The following is a 21,775-nucleotide window of genomic DNA, read 5'->3' as shown; positions in this document are numbered from 1 at the left end:
CTTTATCCCAACAACACAATAGTAATTACAACAGAATCATTGTTCCAGAGGAGTCTGGTAGAAACCAGCTGTGTGGTTTTGGGCTTTTGGGGATGGGTTTGTGGAAGGGTTTGAAATCTTAGTCTAATAAATGCCTTGAGGTACAGATAATTGATAGATCAGTTGAAAGATCTAAATGAAGAAAGAACCATGGCATGTGCAGGGTCAGCTTATAAAGGGAAAAAGAGTTGTCTAGACTTGGCAAGAGGCATATTTTATGAGTGGTTAGTTGTGCTCTTCCTGTGTTCTAAGAATTGTTGAATTTAGAAGCAGTAGACTGGCATGAGCACGTGTATATGGTATAGATAGAAATTAAAGTCTGGGTGAAGACTATAGCCTGTTTCATCTGTAAGTATCAGAAGACTACCAACACTGAGATTGGCCCAGCTTTCTGCTTTATGGCAGCAGAAAGAATTTTGAAAGTAGGGGATCATAATGCTGGAGTGTCCTGGTCTTCAAAGTTGGCTTTACCTTCCCCTGTAATACAAATTTGGAAGTCAACTTGGAAGGAGGGAGGAAAAGAATTTAACAAATGCAGGGGAGGATCACTGAATTTGCAACCCTTCCTTTTTTTTCTTTTTTCTTTTTCTTTTTCTTTTTCTTTTTCTTTTTTGATACAACCAGTAGACAATTTGATGCAAGGGTATTGGAGTTCCTGTGGACTGTTCCTGATGGAGCCATAAGGATAAACCATGTGTTGAAGTGTAGAACACAGGATTATTGACATATCAGGACTATGGGATGGCTGCCAAGGAGACTTCTGACTTGGGATGGAGTTTTCCCCAAGCTATGGGCATCCCACCTGGAAAGCCAGAATTGTACAAGAGACCTCATCATTGATTATAAATATGAGATTTGGAATCACAAGATTTCATGTTTGACCTGTTAGTTTTAAGTCTTGCATTGGTTCCATCTTTCTTTGTTATGCTCAGCGCATCGTTTGCAGTGTCAATGTTTAAACTGTGCCATTGAGGTAGTCAGTATATAATCAAGCTCCAAAAATCAAAAGTTAAAACAAGAGTGTATCCATTTCCTTTCTTTTTCTGTTTCTTGTCCTTTTTGTACTCACACTGCCTGTTTTTTGCAGTAGGTGCCTGCAGTGGTCATGGAGAGTACTCACGTACACAGCTCTAGTACTAAGCTGATATTTTTGGTCATGCTCTTCTCTTTCATCAGTGTTTACTTAAGTAAATTAAAATAAAAGTTACTGGATTTATGATTTTTCTTTCTAGCCTAGATATCATCTGCTATTTTTACATTTTCAGCCTGAAATTTATTAAATAGTTATTAGATAGTATGATAATTTGATATAGGACCCCCATAGACTCAGGTGTTTTAATAAAACTTGCATTTTGGATCTCTAGCCACCTGACTGGAAGAAGGGCAGATCCTGGGGTTCAGCTCTAAGGTATGTTTTTGGAGCAGATCAAGCCCAGAGGTATGCAGAGCATCCTGAGCTTTAGAAGGCCCCTTCTGTTTTCAGGGTGGTCACAGTGCAGGGATGAGGGGTGGATTTGTGCTTGCTGCTTTTGCCGTTTGCTAGCTGATGATGGTTTCTCTCTGCTTGTATATATGGAAGCAACTACTTCTACCACTGATGGAACTTTTCCCTGGACCTGCAAGCTTGAAATAAACCCCTTGCTCTTGTAAACTGCTCCTGGTTTGAGATGTTCATTCCAGCAATGGGGAGCTGACTACAACAGGTAGCAAGAAGACAATATTCTATTTACCTTCAAAATGGGAGAGAGAGGAAGGTAGATGGGTCCACACAAGTCTTTATGAGCTCTTGCCTTTTCAAAGCAATTAGATAATTATATACACCATGTTATTTATTACTATTTGTTTTTTTTTATTATTATTCCCAAAATATTCACTTTATATTTTATTACAATTTTCTTCGTGATTTCAAAAGATAATGACTGATCAAATTTAGGATTATAACTAAAGTTTGTGTGTGTGCCACAATTTACAAAAGTCTTTTCTTGGAGACTTATGTATTGATCACATTATTCCCCTTCTATCACACCTATTTTCCATGTCAGATAATAGACAATGTTTCCAGAAATATTCTGGCAAATAATTTTTATTTATTCTTGGAAAAAGAATCATTAAAAGAGACAGTACGTGTATGAATCCATGTTTGTTTCTAAACTTTTCTCTAAATATTGCCCTGTTGATTGCTAAATTTTATACCAATAGATAGTCATTCAGATCAGGAAAAAGGAATTCCCCCTCCCACATTATTGACATTTAAGTTAAAGGGAGAAACAATATAAACAATGCTAAAAGGAGAAAGGAAGAAAGAGATAAAGAGTAAGTGAGTATATGGGCATACCAGGATTTTTGCCAGCACAAACAAACTCCAGATGAATGCATGTTTTTGGGCATCTGACCTTATGTGGGAACTGGGCAATTGAACTTGGGTCAGAATGCATTACAAGCAAGAGCCTATAAGTTATGAGCCATCTGTCCAGCCCTTCATCTCCACTTTCCTTAAGGAATGTTTTGAAAGTTTTACTCTCATTTGTAGCCTAGAATTTGCTGTGCTTTATTGATATATAAAACAATTTTATTAATGTTTGTACATCTCTGTCCAGAAATGCTTAAATTATTTAATTTTTACTTTTGCCTTGTAACTTGACACTGAATATGTGACATGATTAATTAACTGACATGGATGAATATTTTTCTTTGTTTGGAATTAGTTACCTTGTACCTTTTGTCTTAAACACTGGAGTTTTTCATTTGTTGCTAAACACGAACTTCAAATCCATCACTTCAATATACAAGGAATTAGATATAAATCCAAAAACATTTAGCAGATCTATCTCAACTAGTCATCCAACTTAACTTCATTCCATTCCCAAGTTAAAATATTTTTGTATGCTGCACATGTACACAATAGAGCTTTACTCAGCTGAAAAGAAAAAAAAAAGTGATATGAAATTCACAGCTAAATGGATGAATCTAGGGAATATACTAAGTGAGATGGCATAGGCTCAGGAAGATAAATATGCATGTTCTGTTTGATATATACTTCCTAACTGAAAAAAGATAGATTTTTATATAAGTGAAGGAAGAGATAGAGGCTGGGGAAGAGTGAGGAGGACATTAGGGAGAAGGATAGTCCACATGAAAAAAATGGGAGAGTACTGGGGGTGGAAAGGCCAATGTGAAATATTTTGTTTGTTAAATGTATAATAAAAATGTACAGTCATAAACAGTATAAAATAACTTGCTATCACTTCCTCACCTGCAAAGCCTTCCTGGTATCTTGTCCTAAAGTTATACATACACTCTTTTAAGCATGTCAGCAAAATCTTCATCTCCCTGAAAACATGATCTAGATAACAATTCAGACAAATTTCACCATGGGACCAATCTATTAAATCGCTAAAACTGACTAGATCCTCTTTTACTATGGACTTGGCCACTTATTGTTATTATGAAAAGATATATACAATGTTTTCACTTAAGCAAACAAAAACATAAACATAATTTTAGAAAATAATTTAGAAAATGCATGCTTACTAGGGAAAATACTCTATGTAGTTAAATTCTAACAATGTGAGGCTTGTCAAAAAATATATTTACTTTCTGTAGCCCCTGTATTAAAAGAGATTTGTAAGGAAAAGTTTAGAGGCAAGTTTGAAAGGAAGAAACACAGACATCTCTGGCAGGTAGTACGGTTTTATTCAGAGGATGCAGAGGGACGCTGCACATTTCAATTGTCTTGGGACTGGAATTGTAACGTGCTCCTTATGTTTGGCAAGGGGCTTTTTCTAGAGGTAATAGAGAGGGTGAAGGAGTGGGGAGGGAGTGATGGAAGCAAACTTCTTTCATCTGAGATTGGGATCTACCAAGTACCTAGCTCCAGCGTTCAAAAATTAATAGGCTGCTTTCTTTTGAGATTGTGTGTGTGTGGCGGGGGTGGGGGGTGTTTTGTGATTTCTGGGCCAATGTTCAGTAGTGATATGTTGAATTTCTGAAGACTTCAATAAAGAGATTTGCTAACTCCTTCATTCCAGACCCTTTTTATAGGTATGAGTTTTCATAGGTCCTGCTGAGAAGGGAGCAAGTGGATTTGGAGTCTGTGATGACTGTAGAAGTAGCGTTTTTCCTGGAGGAGAGGTCAGCCGTGAGCAGGAAGAGACATACCCTACTGGAAGGCAGTTCAAAGTAGCAAGAGAAATTTCCAGATGGGGGTTGGGGCGCAGTTATGTGATCTCTGGACAGACTCTTTGGTGTTCAGCAGTAAATAATATGTTGAATGCCTGAGAGCCTCAATAAACAGATTTGCTAACTCCTTCAGAATTTATTTTGTTGGGCACATAGTATTTCAGGATTTTGATTTACTTTTCCTCAAATAGTTTAAAATGTATTTTAACATGATTTAATGAATAACTTCATAAGAGGTTTATATCCTGAACTTTGTGATGTGTATTATTTTTAAAATATACATTTATGCAGATTTTCACTTGCATAAAAAATACTTTCTTATAGGTAGTCATTTTGTAAATATCCAAATTGTGTTTTTACTGTACAGGATAGCAAGTGGTTTAATCATCAAAATGAACATAGACTATTTTCCATTACAATGTAATAATTCTTTGTGGTTTTGTTACCCTATGCATGTTGATACATTTTAAATTTGTTCAAATTATTTTATTTAAATATTCATTATTCATTTCTCATGTTGTTGAATTGTGCTCATAAATTGATCTATACATTTTTGTGAAAAACAGTTTGTAGGTTTTCATTTTACTCTGTTTGCCTATATAATTTTTATTCTTGTATATTCATTTTTAACAGTTTCTATTATTTTACTCAGCTTTGCTATACCTCTATATTTACTTTTTGCCAAAGGTTCAAAAAGTATATTAAAATCACACTCTACTGTGTTTTCCTAAATATTTTTCATGTCATTCTTTATAATTATTTTGTTTATATGTTATATGATATTAACATTTGTAATTATTTTCTTTCTGATCTGCATCTATCTCTACCTTAATATTTCCTTTGTAACGTATTAAGTTTTCCTAATGGTTAATCTCATAGAGCTGCATCTTCTTTTCTTTCTGTAAACGTTGTCATAACTTGAAAACATTTTAAAAAATTATTTGTTTGCAAACAGAGAAAGAAGAAAGGGAGGGAGAGAGCAGGTGTGGTAGGGCCAGTAGCCATTGTAAATGAATACCACATGTACCAACTCTTTGTTCATTTGGCTTCACTTGGGAACTGGAGAGTCAAACCTATGTTGTTAGGCATTGCAGGCAAGCACCTTGGCTACTGAGCCATTTCTACAGTCTTTATTTGAGAACCTTTTTTTTTTTCTAAAGAAACTTTTTGAAACTCATCTTTTACTACTAGGCATCATAGATTTTTTTTTTTTTTTCCTGCTTTGTTGAAATCTACTTTAAAATCTTGCCAGGTGTGGTGGCCCACACCTTTCATCCTAGCTCTTGGGAGGTGGAAGTAGGTGAATCGCTATGAGTTTAAGACTACATAGTGAATTCCAGGTCATCCTTGGCTACAGAAGAGACACTATCTTGAAAAACAAAAACAAACAATTTTTTTTTTTGATAAACTGCTTTTCAGGTTTTTGAGAAGAGCCAGCAGATGGTTTTTGGACTAAGCAGAATGATATGACCTTTAAGGGAGTGATTTTAGGATGCTCTTAAGTCACACCCTTACCACACCTATGACCCACTGATCTCAACTCGCCCCACTTGCTTCAGTTGCAGGGTTCAATATTTGCCTGTCTCTCCCAGTCAGACCTTTCTTGAGAGGGCACAATTCCAACATGTGAGTGGATTCCTCTTCTGAGACCACGTTAACTGACCAAGGTACTTTGTGCAAGTGTGTCCCGGTGTGCTGAGCAGACTCTAAAACATGCCGTTTTAGAACACTCGTCTTATCCTCTCTGGAGCTGCAGCATGAGTCTCCATGCTGCTAAGATTATGCTTCTGTCCCAGCCAAGCAGCCATTCCAGAGTGGGAAGGGACATTATTTTTATTACTGTTTCTATTTTGAATCTCTGTGGAAGTGCACATTTTTTAAAAAATCCCTGCTCATATATTTTTCATCTAATCTCTATGTTCATTTCCATGGGCTCCTGGACCACGTGGTCATTTGTAAGGATTTTTAGTAATATACTGAATAAATATATATGTTAACACCATAAGGTCTTTGTACTAACTAGGAACTAGTAAAGGTATGAGTTTAACATAAAATCCAGTAAATCAATGATGAATACTAAAACTTCTACCATAACGACTATAAGAATGTTAACTCACTTTGAAAATAAGCAAAGTAGTTGAAGATAAATCTTTCCAAAGAAAGTAAGCAAGTGGCCATTGAAAATGCATATTGTTGCTCAATATAACATAACATCAAATCACTGGGAAAATGTAATATCAAACCACTGAGAAAATGCAAATTAAATCCATGAGGATAGACATCTATAAGCAAATTGACAAAATACCAAAAGCTTATGAAATTGTTGAAACGTTCGAATAATTTTCATTTAAGAATAATTGGCGAAACAAGCAAGGGTGCAGTTTTCTTGGTGAACTTGGTACCAGCACAAGGGTGAAGGAGATCAACACAGAGAACAATCAACTCCTACCATATCAGATATCCAGAGACACTGAGGCCCCCAACACCTTATCACTGAAGCAGATCCAAAATGAACCCAACATGTCTCAGGGAAATTTTGCAGAAGATGGGGCAGAAAGAATGTCAAAGCCACACCTTGGGTTATGATAGGCAGACAGTTCCTTCTACCCATAACTGTGGGCTAACTCCACAGTGCATGACCCATATACCTCAACAAGGAAAGCCCAGGGGAGGGGGTAGGACAAGGCGGAGGCTAACAATGGTACAGTCAAGTTGGTACCATTGTTAGAATTAACATGTGATCCAATTCCATCTATGCTTATCCTCCCCCCTGCAAGCTGAGAAGCATATGGTTCAATTTTCTTTGTAAATTTGTTCTATTGAGTGTGCAGCATCACAGCTTGGCTTGAGGGGTCATGATATTACATTGTTGTGACACTCTGCATACCTCACTTTGGAATATTTTTTAAAAGTTCAAATAAAAATAAGAACAGTTATTTGCACATTTATATAAGCATGATTTGTCATAACTAAAAAAGAAAATGGCTCAAGTGTCCATTGATAAAGGGATAGATAAGTGAAATGAAATATATACATAAAATTAACTATTATTTAGCCTTAGAATTGAAGGAAATTCTGATATGTTCTGCATCATGGGTGAACTTTGAGGATAAATGCAATAAGCCAGTATACATAGAGAGCACTATAAGATTGTACTTGCAAGAGATATATAGAATGCCCATAGTTATAGAGAAGGAGAGTAAAATAAGATTTCTAGTGGTTAATTGGGAGAAGAAAATGAAAAGTGATTGTTCAACAAATAATGAAGTTGCAATGACTGACTGCTGCTCTCACAATGCATAATACACAACCCCATGAGGAATACAAACAACCCCTCTGATGTGTCCATAAAAGTATATTCTTTATAAACTATATAGATACCCACTTAGTCACATGAAAATGCACTTTTGTATTTTTCACTCAACATTTATTATATAACTAAAGCAAATTATAGGTGAAATGTCATTATTTTCTTATCCTGCTCCAAACCTGATCTCCTTCCTGACCACCATGAGTTAAATTTCATGTCTATATTAGCTCTACTGGATTTGAAGTATAATCTTTTATTTTGAAGGGTTATAAATTATTATATTTTCTAACACTTAATAATACTTCAGGTACTTACAGTGGGGGTTATAAAAAGCTTAGTCAACAAATTAATTAAAAAGTCCCCTCTTTCTGGTTAGCTGTCACAAAGCATCTGAGCTGGTGGGAGAAAAATTGTTTATCTTACTTACAGACTTTAGGGGAAAATCCATGACAGCAAGGGAAAATGTGGCATGAACAGAGGCTAGACATCAGCTTCTGGCCAGCATCTGGTAGACCAACTAACATTGTCCAGCTGACACTGGTAAACTGAGGGTTAATAGACTTCAAAGTCCACCCCATTCTCCAACAAAGCTCAACTTTCCAAACTTCCATCAGCTAAGGACCAAGCATTAAGAACATACAGGTTTATGGTGGACACCTGAATCAAACCACCACACTTTTATTTATTTAAATATTCAATATTTTAATATTTAACATTTATATATTTATATTATGTTTGTATGTCATATTTTAATAATTAAGCTCCATACCATAATTTATAAAATAGCACATATAAATGAACATTGTACTTTAGAAAATTATTTTATTCTTATTACATTTTATATCTCTTTTATTTATTTTATTCTTATCATAAGAAATCCTGATAACAAGTCAATATATTAGAAGAAATGTTCAATTTAGTAAGGTCTTAGGCAGAGATGATGAACACTGCTTTAATGAGGTATATTGCATTTGAGGGACAATTTCCCATACTCTATTTTGTGACTGACCTTAAAAGAAGTCTGAAGAGCTGAGGTGTTCTGTAGGAACAAACTTTCATTCTAATTTTCAGTCTTTAAATAATGTGTTATGATTTTCTAAAAAAAAGATAGGTCCTTGCCCTAAAGTCCAAATAATTTAGGTAGAATCAACACAAATTCTTTTCTCCATGAAAATATAATTTCCATCCACTACTGTGCCTTCTAGTTCTCTTTGTTGAGTCATATTCTAATAATGTTTTCTGACACATCTTTAATTTGAATTCATTCTAATTAAAGCAAACCTGATTACTAATTAATCCAGGACTAATTCGCAATCATACTAACAGGTTAACTGCCATGAGTCTTACTACCAATGCTTTTGTACTGCAGCTGAGTGTTTTCTTCCTTGGATATGTAAAACTTTCATTCTTCTGACAGAAACTAAGACAATTGACATTTTCTGTTGAACTCAGAGACCTGAAAGCCTTCATGGCACAGAGCTACATGGGTCATAGTCCTGCCTCCTACTTGGGAGCTACCTTCAGAAGTGGATGAACATTAATGTTCTTTATAGAGGGAAATAACGACTACCTTCCACCAGTGAAACATGCAAAGGTACCAGCTTTAGCTTTCTTAATATGTAACAATGTGAAGCATGGGCACCTCTATAAAGCTCACGTTCCCACACTGAGGAATGAATCAAGTGCAGCATATGGAAGTGATTATCCTATTCTAGTTTTTGCTCTGCTATCTTTTAAATCAGAGGCTATTCCAGATATTCCCTGTCATTTTATCTGGGAAATCTTCTGTGATAACGTGACAGAGTTGACAAGCTGTTTACCTCTGTGGTTACTATCACTTGTTGTACTTTATTGTGGAGATAAGTAGGTAATTGCCTCATTCTTGATGATTTTTTTTTTTGGAATAATAGTGTCAATATTGGGAAAAATCCATAAATGAGATTCCTAGTCTTAACCCTTTCCTATCTCAGTGTTATTTCTGTGCTATCTGAGAAATAAGTATGGCTTTCTTATTTTTAGTATATTAAAGAAGAATGCATACAAGTACATGAGCTTTTTACAATACTTGAAAATAGCATTCTTAATTCATTTACAATTGTCACTGCACTAGAAAAAGACAAATCATACCATGTATCCATGTCATCACTCCCTGATAAGTATGTTTTTATAGTAATAAAAGTTTTATTATCTCCTCTTATGGGAAAATCTTCAGTTTCATAATGTATAGTATAGAATGTAGTGCTTATGTGATTGCTTTTGTTACCATATCAAATAAACATATCTACATATTTATTTAATCATATTACCTATGGTAAAAAAGCTTCAAGGTAGTAGTTACAATGGCTATATACATACATATGTATGCATGTGTATTTTTTTCATGGTGTGCTAGTGATCTTTACAGAACTTGGTTAGAAGTTCTGTGCAATAGGCCTATGCTCTACCACTGAGCTACATTCTCGGTTGTGTATTTCTTAACAATAATATACTGTAATTTATGCCTGCACATGCAAAAACAATAACATGGACTCTCAATTTAAGTTTCATTATTTTAAATTCAAATATTTTTACCTTTTGTTATCAAAATAATTGGATCCAATACTTCCAATTCTTCATTGAATTACTAGTGACTTATAATAAAATACTAAAATACTTAAATCAATTATAAACAATGTACATCTCATTGTTAAGTTAAAATAAATACATTATTTTATAAAGTTCATTAGGATCTGTAAGATAGCTCAACAGTTAAAACTATTTGCTCTGCCAGTTCCTGAATATAGTTCATATCCTCAGTACCCACATAAACCTGGATGCAAAATCACACTTTAGTATACATTTAATACATATTGGGACTTTTATCACAGTATACCTATTACAATGGAGGAGGAGCTAGGAACCTAGATCTCAGGAACAGCTATATTGGCCCTTCTAGCCACAAAAATTAGACAGAAAATATCTTTTAAAAAAAAGTGGAAGGAGAGTACAAAAACACACACACATACACAAAAGTATTCATAGAAGTAGTTGGGTAGCTTTCCCCGTTCTTCAATTGTGTGGCACAGTTTTAGGAAGATTGGTTTGAGTTCTTACATGAAGGTTTGATAAAATTCGGCTGGGAATCCATCTGGTCCGGGACTCTTCTTTTTTGGGAGGTTTTTTATTACTTTTTCAATCTCCATGAGAGTGATGGGTTCATTGAGGTGGTTGATCTGCTCTGAGTTTAGATTTGGTAGATGATATCCATCCAGGAATTTATCCATCTCCTCCACATTTTCCAGTTTTGTGGAGTAGAGATTTTTGAAATAAGTCCTGATGATTCTGCCGATTTCACTGATGTCTGTTGTGATCTCTCCTTTTTCATTTTGAATTTTGTTAATTTGGAGTCTCTCCTTTTTTTGCTTGATCAAATTGGCCAGAGGTTTGTCAATCTTGTTTATTTTTTCAAAGAGCCAGCTCTTTGTTTTGTCAATTGCCTTAATTGTTTCCTTGGTTTCCAATTCATTAATTTCTGCTCTGATTTTAATTATTTCTTTCCTTCTGGAGCTCTTTGGGTTGGATTTTTCTTGTTTTTCCAATGCCTTTAGGTGGATGGTTAGGCTATTGATTTGGGATCTTTCTGTCTTTTTTATGAAGGCATTGAGTGCTATGAATTTTCCCCTGAGGACTGCCTTCATTATGTCCCATAAGTTTTGGTATGATGTGTTCTCATTGTCATTCAATTCCAGGAATTTTGCAATTTCATTTTTTATTTCATCCACTATCCATTTATTGTTTAAGAGTGTGCTATTCAGTTTCCAGTTGCCATTGGGGTTCTTGTTGGTTTTTTTGTTGTTGATTTCTAGGAATATAGCATTATGATCTGATATCATGCAGGGAATTATGTCGATTTTCCTAAATATGTGGAGGCTATCTTTGTGACCCAGTATATGGTCTATTTTAGAGAATGTTCCATGGGCTGCTGAGAAGAATGTGTAGTCTGTGGATTTGGGATGGAAAGTTTTGTAGATGTCTGTTAGGTCTAAGTGCTCTATGTTTTTGTTGAGCTCTCTTACTTCCCTGTTGAGCTTCTGTTTGGATGATCTGTCTATTACTGATAATGGTGTGTTGAAGTCCCCATCTATGATGGTGTTGGTGGTTACTTCTGTTTTATTGTCAAGTAGGTTTTGTTTTATGAACTGTGGTGCCCCTGTGTTTGGTGCATACAGATTTATGATTGTAATATCCTCTTGATGGATTGTTCCCTTTATAAGTAGGAGGTAGCCTTCTTTGTCTTTTTTGATTGTTTTTGGTTTGAAGTCAACTTTATCTGATATTAATATAGCTACACCTGCTTGTTTCTTATTCCCATTTGCCTGGAATATTGTTTTCCACCCTTTCATCCTGAGGAGGTTTCTGTCTTTAGTGGTATGGTGGGTTTCTTGAAGGCAGCAGATTGAGGGGTCTAATTTTTTGATCCACCCTGTTAGCCTGTGTCTCTTGATGGGTGAATTACGGCCATTAATGTTTAGGGTGATGACTGTGAGATTTGACTTGATCCCTGTCATGTTGTGGTGGTAGAGGTGTGTTGGCATTTCCATGGAATTTAATTTTTTTTTTTTCTATCTACTCTGGGTTTGGTTGCTGATAAAAAGTCATAGGCTTTGGTTTGTGAATTAAATCTCTATTAACATTTCATCATGATAAAGAAGATGCAATACTGTTTTTTTATTCTAATTTAGTGTTTATTTTATTTAAATTTTTAAGGTACTTATGTATTCCACATGGATTAATAATGTTTTTCAGTATACTGAACAGGATGGTTTCATAAAACCTCAACTCATATGTCATTGTGCTCACATTAGGTTAAGGTTCTGATGTTTGAGAACTTGCCATCACCTGATAAAACAGACTACCTATAGATTTATAAACAAAAAACAGAAAAGGTCATTAGATTGTCTCTCCATGTATATGATAATCAAGAACCTACCACTGATGATTAATTATATGAGTGAGGAATTAGAAGGTAAATACTAATTTGAGAAATTGTCCTACTGATAAGAGCATCAAAAACTAAATATGAGTAACAATCATTATGAGAGAGCGCATGGATAAAGAAAAATGAAACAACCTAATTTTATACAAGAGGCATCATAGTTTCACTCAGGAGCAGAATCCCTTCTTGTGATTAGGAATAGTTTTTAATTATATTCTATTATGCAAAATAGAATTTATTTATTATGTTATAACTGTCATAAATTCTGTTTTTCATGATTTTATAAATACGTTGACAACTCATGACCTATTTGATCATAACTCCTTGCTTACATTTCCATTTCTATAAAATTCTCTATGTTACTCTGTGTCTCTCCATTCTCTTAACATCTGGTCTGCGATAATCTAAAATCAAAAGATACTGGTTGCTCACCTAGCAATCAAAAAATAAGTCTATGATCTCATAATTCCAGCTATTCAGTGTTCCACATGTGAGATTTACATCTACTTTATTCAGGTTACTCATTATAACCCTTTCAGCTCTTTATAGGTTTATGTTTTTATTTATTTTATTTTATTTATTTATTTATTTTTAAAGTCATAAATATATCTTTATTTTAAAACAAGGCATACTAGAAATGCCTAGAGGCCACAAAAGAATGTTTTTATTTTTTAATCAGAATTGCAATGCATTTTTTTTTGAAATTTTCTTACATATATTTGGTATTTATAAAATGAAAGCACTTTCACCTGACTAATGATTGTGGGATTTTTCTCACCATCTATCTGCTTGACAGCTATATTTAAATTCTATGGTCACTGCTTAAATCATGAGTGTATTAGAAGTTCAAAAAAGACAAAGGAGATGGAAAACAAACTTCAAATAACACCTCAAAATTATTTTCTTAATAATATAACTATTGATGAAAATATTTTCTCAATGAATTCAGTGCACTCAATGAAAAACATTAAATATTTGCTGGTGGGTAGAAGCATGGACAGACTTATGGGTAGATTAGCATATGCACAAACATCTAAAATGCAATAACAAGTAAAAATGTGAATTATTTTATTAGTGAAATGATAAAAATAAAGTTTGTTATTGTAAAGAGTAATTCAAGATGATAGTACATAAAAAAGATAGTGTTAGAATGAGGTAGTGTGATTTTATTCAGCACCCTTCAAGGAAATGCATCTTAAAACCTATTTGCAAAAGCTGAACACTAGCAAATGATGAAAAAGCATACGTGTTTTACTCAAACTATTTGGTACCAGTATATATAATTCCTAAGTGGTGTATTTCCAGAGTTGCTTATTTGTCTTTTATGCAAATAAAGTAGAACATTATGAACACACACACAGAAATAAGTAGACAGTAGAAAAGGTGCTCACATGGGGTTAAAAATATCACATTTAAAATGTTATTTTAGGTAGTTGTGAAATGTTTACAAATCTTTTTAATCATCAGTTTTAATCTCCTTAGATGTTTCAATTATTAAAATTTATCTAGTGTAGAGGAATATAATGCTGGTGAGTGAATATGGAACATATGTAGGTACAATGAAATGAAATCGATTTGATAATCCAGAAGACAGGGAAACAAGCATTATAACATTGTTTCCTTTTGACAATCCTTAGTAACTTTATAATGTCTTTTGCTATAAAAGGAACAAATAAACCATACTTCTTTTCATAAAGCCTCATTTAGCAAGCACTTTTCAGGCCAATGATTGTTTCCTGTCATCCCATCAGATGCCAAATCAGAAAGGGTTGAAGATGGGAAAAGGGTCTAGACACTTTCTCCTTAGAAGAGGAAGGTGAATATATTCTGAGACCATGGTTATGTCTGGGGCCACTGAAACAGTGTTAGTTGTGAAACTCGTGAACAAGCATGAAACATGGAAAACCCAACATTTCTAGATGCATAACTGAAGGGAAACCTTGATATTTTTTTTCAAAATAGAATTTTAATGTTTTACTTGTTCGACAGAGATAGAGGGAGAAAAGGAATCAGGGAGGGAGAGAGAGAGAAGGGGAGAGAATGGGCATGCCAGGTTCTTCAGACACTGCAAAGGAATTCCAGATGCAAGCACCACCTTGTGCATCTGGCTTACCTGGGTACTGGGTAATTGAAACTGGGTCCTTAAGCTTCATGGGAAAGTACCCATCTCTCTAGCCCTAAAATATAATATTTAAACATGTTTCTTTGCACCAATGAACAACTAGATGAAAGAATCTGGTCTCTAACATACAATCACACAGACAAGAATAACAAGGATTTTTCTGGTTTCTCAGCACAAATTATTTTTTTCTTTGACAAAAAGTCATTAATATTATTATTATTAGCAGCATATTTTTATGGATACATCATTTGTTGGTACCTTCTTTCCCCTCCTCCCTGTCCCCATTCCACTGGGGAATCTGCTCAGTGCAATTGTAGGTATTCCCAATGGGGTTGTAGTTTATGTGCTGTGGGAGCAGTAGTCAGTTATTTTGGGGGGGAGGGAATTCCTCTGGGCATGATGTCTGAACCAGTGGCTCTTACAATCTTTCTGCCCCTCTTGCACAAAATTCCTGAGAAGTGGTGGATGAGTTTTAAGTCTGCTTCAGTGATGAGCTCTTAGGAGCCTCTGGAACTCTGCTTTGGTAGGTGTTGAGTATCCTCAGGGTCTGTCTCCTAAACCCTGGTGCTGATTATCTGATTCAGCATGGAAGCAGTGCTCAAGTTCCTCTCCTAAGTTCCTCTGAAGTATCAGATGTGGCTTGACAGAAGTGCGAGGGGAAGTTTATATCCTTGGATCTTCCTACCTTCTGGAAAAGAACAGATTTTCCAACAGAGAATGAAGTCAGCAGAATTTAAGTGGGATAAGCATTATTAATTTAGGGAGAATTTGGTGCATGTAACCCCTTTTTAAGCCAAAGACTAGTGAGAGCTTGTCACTGGAAGTCATAAACTTTGTCTTAATGGGATTCTGATCTGGTTCCCATTTCCAGATATGGGTTCTTTTACACTGAGCAGATCACTTCGCCAATCAGAAAGCCATCAGTTACCCACCATGGCTGTTTGCCACTATTGCACTGGCATGTACTTCCTATCAGGGTATTTGCTTCTGAGTAGCTTAGAACTCTGGTTGCTCAGACTGTTTTTGGCCACTTTCCCCCAATAGCTCATGTAGTGCTTTCCCACACTAGACAGGCTGTCTGGGGACTGACTTTCTTTCAGATTCAAGCCAGGTCTCTCCATGCTCTCTGTCAGCATGTCATATGGTATCTTCAGCAATGTCTTACTTTTTGCCTCAGGCAGGTAATCAAGTGGTTTGACAGAAAGATGTGCTGATTTGGAGACCTAGGAGGTGTCTCTAATGAACAGCTCGATGTGGATAGCAAATAATTTCTGGTACTGGGTGTTACAGGTTAGGGGGCAGGCAAGCAGAATATTTTTCTTTTAAGCTTAGGCTTCATCCCACCCTCTCCAGGGCCCTTCTTTTCAGGTGCACTCTATATACTCCTTTTAAAGGTTATATTTTTTAGTCTATCTCTAAGGATAAAAGTTTCTATGATAACAGTTCATTTTGGATTTCGTTTTGTGTACCCCCTCCCCCCAAACTCTTCCTTATGGTTTGGACTTCGAGTTGACCATCAGATATGTTAGCAACTTGAGTAGATCCAGGTTAGGTGCTGCAGATAAATGAGATCATGTTGTGTTTGTCTTTCTCTGAATGTATGAGCTCACTGAGTATGATCTGCTCCAAGACTTTCCACTTTCCTACAGTTTTTATGGAATTGTTTTTCCTTACTGCTGAGTAGAATTCCACTGTGTAAATATGCCACAACTTCATCATCCATCCATCCAATGATGGGCACCTCGTATTGATTCCACTTCTTATCTATAAGGAATTGAGCAGCTATAAACATGCTGAAGCAAATATCTCTGTAGTCATGCATGGAGAATTTAGGATTAGGATTAATGGCCAATAAGGGAATAACTGTGTCTGTTGGGAGGTCTGCGTTCATCTTTTTCAGGAATCTCCATATTGTTTTCCATAGTGGTTGTACAAGTTTAGATTTCCTCCAACAGTGGATAAGGGTTCCTCTTTCCCCACATCTTCACCAACATTTGTTGTTCTTAGATATTTTAATGATTGTCATCCTTACTAGAATAAACTGGAATGTCATGGTTATTTTAATTTGCATTTCCCTAATGGTTATGGATATTGAATATTTTATTAACTGTGTGTTATCCATTTGTATTTCTTCTTCTGAGTACTCCCTATTCAGTTTTCTGTCCAGTTTTTGGAGTGGGCTGTTTCATTTGTTTGTTTGTTTGTTTTGTTTTGTTTGGAGAGGTAGCATCTCACTGTAGCCCAGGATGACCTGGAATTCACTATGTAGTCACAGGTTGGCCTCAACCACATGGAAATCCTTCTACCTCTGCTTCCAGAGTGCTGGGATTAAAGGATTGCACTACCATGCCCAGCTGGTGGTCTGATTTTTTTATTGTTTAATTTTTTGAGTTCTTTCTGTATTCTAGATATTACCCTTCTGTCAGTGGTATAGCTGGCAAAATTTTCTCCCATTCAGTGGGTAATATATTGGTTCCACTTATGGCATGTATGTCTGTGCAAAAACTTTATAGCTTTTGAGGTTAAATTTCAGACATTTCACTCCATGTTCCATACCAAAATCATACAGTGTCTTTGGCAGTAGGGTGTTACCGTTAACCTTTGGTGGGTTGTCAAGTACTCTGACATAAATCTGCCTTCTTTTGGGATACTGCAGGTCTTTCTGATTAATAGCTCATTGTGGATGTAAATCACATGCTGATACTGGGAGTTACAGGCCAGTACCAAGGGAAAAGATGGAAGAAAAGATAGGTAATATAAAAAAGAAAGAGAGAAAGAAGAAAAGAGGGAGAGAGAGAGAGACAGGGAGAAAAAGAGAGGGAGGGAGAGAAAGAAAGGAAGGAAGAAAGAAAGAGAAAGAAAGAAAGAAAGAAAGAAAGAAAGAAAGAAAGAAAGAAAGAAAGAAAGAAAGAAAGAAAGAAAGGGAGAGAGAAAGAAAGAAAGACAGGAAAAGATTAATGTTTGTCTTCACCATACCCTCTCAAGGTCTCTATTATTCAGATGTTCTCTCTAAGGACCTGATGAAGGTTTAACCATTTAGACTCTCTTTCATGATACAGGATTTTATGGTACCATTTCCATTTGAGTTCAGTTTTGTGATCCCCCCCAACACACTTACCCTCTCCTCCCTCCGCATCCTCCTTATTGCTTGGTCTGCAAGGTGTTTATTAGGTATATCAGTATGTCAGGCAGATACAGGTTAGGGGCCACAGATGAGTGAGACCATGTAACTCTTTCTGTGAGTGGGTGAGTTCACTAAGATTGATCTGTTCTAAGTTGGAGCATTTATCTTCAAATTCATTGTGTCATTTTCCCTTACTGCTGTGTAGAATTTCATCATGTAGATTTACCACATCTTGGTTATCCATTCTTGTAACAGTGGACATTTTGGTTGATTCAAGCTCTTACCTATTATGAATTGAGCAACTCTAAACGTGGTTGAGTAGATCATTCTGAACCGAGGCATGGAACTTTTAGGGTAAATGCCCAGTAAAGGAATAACTAGATTTGTTGCTAACTCTATAGTCAACTTTTTTAGGAGTCTCCATATTGCTTTTGATAGTGGTTGTACCATCTTACATTGTACCAACAGTGAATGAAGGTTCCTATTTCTCCATATCCTTGCCAGCATTTGTTTTCATTATTTTTTTTTTTTTAATGTTTGCTGTCCTTACTGGGGTAAGGTGGAATTTCATAGTTGTTTTAATTTGCACTTCCCTGACAATTAGGGATGATGAACATTTTCTTAAATGTGTGTTTGCCTTTTTTTATGTCTTCCTCTCAGAACTCCCTGCATAGTTCTCTGCCCTATCTTTTGAGTGCCTGCTTGACTTTTTATTGTTTAGGTTTTTGAGTTCTTTTGTAGATTCTAGAAATTGGGCCTCTGTCAGTTGTATAATCAGCAAATTTTTTCTCCCATTCTGTGAGAATGGCTCTGCTTATTGTATGTCTGTCGGTTAAAAAACTTTTCAGCTTCATGAGATCCCACTGGTTGAGTGATTGTTTAAGTTCCTGAGCTACTGGGGTTTTGTTCAGGACATCTTTTCCCACTCCTATATCATGGAAAGCTCCTCCTATTTTTTTTTTTTTTTTTCTTTTGCAGTAGTAGTAGAGGTTCTGGTCTTATATTGAGGTCTTTGATCCATATGGACTTCATTTTTGTGTTTCCTTTTCCTGCATAAAGTTATACAGTTTATCCAGAACCATTAGTTGAAGTTGCTTGCTTGCTTGCTTGCTTGCTTGCTTGCTTTCTTTCTTTCTTTCTTTCTTTCTTTCTTTCTTTCTTTCTTTCTTTCTTTCTTTCTTTCTTTCTTTCTTTCTTTTTCCCCTAGCCTATATTATTAGGACTTTTCTCAAATATCAAGTAGCTGTTATTGTTATTTGACCTAAAGTCTGAGTCCTCAGTTCTGTTCCATTGGTATAATCCTGTGTTTATGCCAGTACCATGTTGTTTTTATTACATGGATTTGTAATATAGCTTTATATTAGGTATAGTGATGCCTCCAGAGGTGTTTCTTTTGCTGAGGATATGCTTGGATATCCAAGGCCTTCTGCCATTCCATATGAATTTTGAGATCATTTTTTCTATGTCTGTGAGGAAAGAAGTTGGGATTTCATTGGTATTGCATTAAACCTGCATATTGCTTTTGGTAAGATTGCCATTTTCAGAATGTTAATTCTGAGCATGGGAGGTCTTTCCATTTTCTCAAGTTCTCCTCAATTTCTTTCTTGAGTATTTTTATGTTGTCATTGTATAGGTCTTTCACATTCTTGGTTAATGTTATCCCAAGGTATTTTATCTTTTTTTTTTCTTGCTATTGAAAATGGAACAAAGTTGTTTATTTCTTTCTCTGTATCTTTTTCTTTTGCATATATAAAGGCCACTGACTTTTGTGCATTGATTTTGTATCCTGATACTCTACTGACTGAGTTAATCACCTTCAAGAGTTTTGAGATAGAGGTTCTCAAGTCACTTATGCACAGAATCATTTCATCTGCAAATAGTACTAACTTAATTTCTTCCTTTCCAATTTGTATCAATTTTATTTCTTTCTCCTGTCTTACTGCCTGAGATAGGACTTCCAGTAATATGTTGAAGAGCAGAGGAGAAAGTGAACACCTCTGTCTTGCTCCTGATCTCAATGGGAATTACTTCAGTCTCTCCCCATTAAGTATTATTTGGGCCTATTCTCTCCAGTGTTTTGATCATGAAGTGATGTTATATTTTGTCAAAGACCTTTTCTGCATCTATCAAAATGATCATGTGTTTTTTGTGTTTAAGCTTATTTATGTGGTGTATTACATTGACAGATTTCCATATGTTAAACCACCCTTGCATTCCTGTGATGAATTCGACTTCATTAAGGTGTATAATGCTTTTGATGTGTTATTGAACTCAGTTTGTGAGGATTTTGTTCAGAATCTTTGCATCTATGTTCATCAGAGAAATAGGCCTATGGTTTTCTTTTCTTGTGGCATCTTTGCCTGGTTTTGGTATTAGGGTGATACTAGCTTCATAGGAGGAGTTGGGGAGCTTTCCATGTTAAATGAATGTGTGGCACAGTTTGTACTCAATTTCTGTTTTATCACTTTGATTTAGAAATTCACTGTTTCTGTCACTCCTGATAATGTGCTCTAGTATTGTAAGGTTGATTGTATGAGAATTTTAAAGGATATCAAAACTTTATTAATTACTTTGCACTAAAAATAACTTACACATTGAAAAATATATTTCTATTATTCAATAATATTTTACATATGCATATTAAATATGCATGCACACTTTGAAGATGTACTATTATCAACTTATATAATAAGCAGCATTTAAATTTGGTTGGCTCTGGGCAAACTATATGTTATATAAATCTGCATATAAACATATATCTGCATATTTCTCATGAAAATCTTCTCTAATAGGAAAAATCATCTAGCTTTGTTCAATTGAATTACCATTTTTTATATTTTAAATATGTTTTCTAATTTAGTAGCTACAATATGCTAAAGCCACTGATCATATAATGAAACCAGTAACATGAATACATTTATATCTCCTATCAAACACACACACACATGCACGCAAGCACACAGAGAGAAAGAGAGAGAGACAGAAAGAGACTAGGGAGATTGCTCAATGATTAAAGGTACTTTCTTGTAAACCTTACTGGTCCATGTTTGATTCCTTAGCCAACCACATAAATCTGATGTTTTTTTGCCATTTACAGAAACAAGAAAATATGATGCCTGCCATGTGCTCACCCCCCCCCCCAAACACACACTTACACATGTGAAAATAAAAACTTGAAAAGCACACAGAAAACTAGTGTGTTCAGTTCATGATGCATGGACAATAATTCTTGATAACATTTTTCCTATGATTACCTCTCAAATTCTTCACTTTATTATCTTTAATTAATTTTTAACTGAGCACTCTAATGTATGAATATCTTGTATAGTGTTCATATTCCCATTGGGTTATACCCTATGTTGCCTCTCCTTTATCCCCTTTCTGAGGACTCTCCACAGTAGGGTGCATTCATGAATGCATAGATCATTTTCTATGGCTAGGGCAACAATGTCTCAGAATATACTTTTCCAGGCTGTGGCCCTTACATTCTTTCTGCCCTCTCTTCTACAAATTTTCCAGAGCATTGGAGGGAATGTTATAACTATCCTCTAGTGTTGAGCTCTAAGCAGCCCCCATTTTTCTGGTTTGATGAGTATTGTGTCTCCTCATGGCCCATCACCATATCTGTGGAGGAGGGTCTCAGCACAATAGTGAGAGCAGCAATCTTTTCTAAGCTAGCACTTCCTCTGATGTGTTTCCAGGGCCCTTGCAGAGGTGATGGAGATGACTCATCTCATGCTAGGCAGTCAGCTTTCTTTTCTTGTCATTGTTATAGGTCTTGTGTCTCCCTGATATCTGCTGCCATCTTTATAAATCAGGGTATCTAATCAAGAATGAAAGCAATATTAATCAAAGGGGATATATATATGTGTGTGTGTGTGTGTGTGTGTGTGTGTGTGTGTGTGTGTGTCTGTGTGATTAGAGGACATTTTTATGGCCAGAACCTTTTCACTTAGCCAGAGAACAATGTAAGCTTCCTTCTGTGGTCTAGGACCTTTCAGGACACGAGCTTTTGACTTGGTTCTC

The sequence above is a fragment of the Jaculus jaculus genome, chromosome 4 (genome assembly GCF_020740685.1).
Source record: "Jaculus jaculus isolate mJacJac1 chromosome 4, mJacJac1.mat.Y.cur, whole genome shotgun sequence".
Lineage (NCBI taxonomy): Eukaryota > Metazoa > Chordata > Mammalia > Rodentia > Dipodidae > Jaculus > Jaculus jaculus.
Note: the sequence above shows the minus strand (reverse complement) of the source record.